Genomic DNA, 1,506 nt, shown 5'->3' on the forward strand with positions numbered 1-1,506 from the left:
TTTGATAAAAGTGTGTGGTGACGACATAACTGGGAGCTTGTATCCGTCTAATTCACAAGAGGTGGGAAACGTTCTGAAATCCGATGCATTTTGGCGGACGAGGAGAGAAAAAAAAAGATGGACTTAGCTATTGTCCCTCAGGATTAGCCGTGATCAGTCTCTAACTTATTTATACACTGTATTACACAAGAGTGTCACCGAGTGCAGACCTGCTCTGAAGGGTAGGCAGGGGTCCACGGGGCCGGGGGCCCTTTTATTTTCGATTGAGCAGTATTATTTGTGGACAGATCTCGCATGCAATATGGTCTTTCTTCCAGCACCGTGCTCAAAATAGTTTGTGGCCCGTGCAGGAATTTGACACACGCATGGGCGTCACAGACTGCGGGTTTTAGGTAAACAAAATCAGAATACCTATCTGGTCCATCGACTTGGGACAAAATCCATCCCAAACAGATATAGTTATGGATGCTCACCAGACAAATGCCAGTCTGACGGCAAAAGCCGCTGTTGAGTACCTACAGGGTCTGGTATAGCCCCACGTGTTTCCCATGGTCGGAGCGCTGAGCAGCCTGGTGCGGGGGCGCCTCCTGCCGGTGGAAGAGGGTTCTGCGCGTACAGCCGACGGCGTCGTCACCGACCGACGTGCGCCTCCGAGAAGAAGGGAGAACTTTCCCATCTGACTCCAGTCCAAACCCTAACCCCTAACCCCTAACCCTAACCCCTAACCCTAACCCTAACCCTAACCCTAACCCCTAACCCTAACCCCTAACCCTAACCCTAACCCCTAACCCTAACCCTAACCCCTAACCCCTAACCCTAACCCTAACCCCTAACCCTAACCCTAACCCTAACCCCTAACCCTAACCCTAACCCTAACCCTAACCCCTAACCCCTAACCCTAACCCTAACCCCTAACCCTAACCCCTAACCCCTAACCCCTAACCCTAACCCTAACCCCTAACCCTAACCCTAACCCTAACCCTCACCCTAACCCAAAGCTTTAAAAACTACAGAATGTGGAGGGGAAAAAAAAAAGTGTCCGTTAGAATGAAAAGTATTACACTACGACAAATATTTTACGAAAATATAAAACCGACATATAAAAAAAAAATGTGTATATCGTTTTTATGTGTTTTTTTGGTTTTTTTTTTCAAATAATAATGAGGTAATTGATTTTATTTATTGCTGCGCAGTGGGGCTGAATAAATACAAGCGCGATCGTCCGGATGCATTTTCGGTGGTTTGCAAACACAGAGCGTCCACAGGCATTTCAGCTGGTTTTCAAACCCTGACACGGTTTAAAAATATGTGTTTACTCTCGCTCGGCTGGTTTTTATGGGATGCTTGCGCGGTCGCTCCGGTCGCGTCGGCGGGCAGCAAAGATCAAGGGCGCGCGTGCGGCGCCCCTTTAAAAGGCCGCGCGCGGACACGCCGGGCTCCGGCTCGCGCCATGACGTCAGCCGTAAAGCCCCGCCCCCCTCCCCCCGTCGACGCTCCGGCGGAAAG

This window comes from Zeus faber (assembly GCF_960531495.2).
Source record: "Zeus faber genome assembly, chromosome: 5".
In the NCBI taxonomy this organism is placed as follows: domain Eukaryota; kingdom Metazoa; phylum Chordata; class Actinopteri; order Zeiformes; family Zeidae; genus Zeus; species Zeus faber.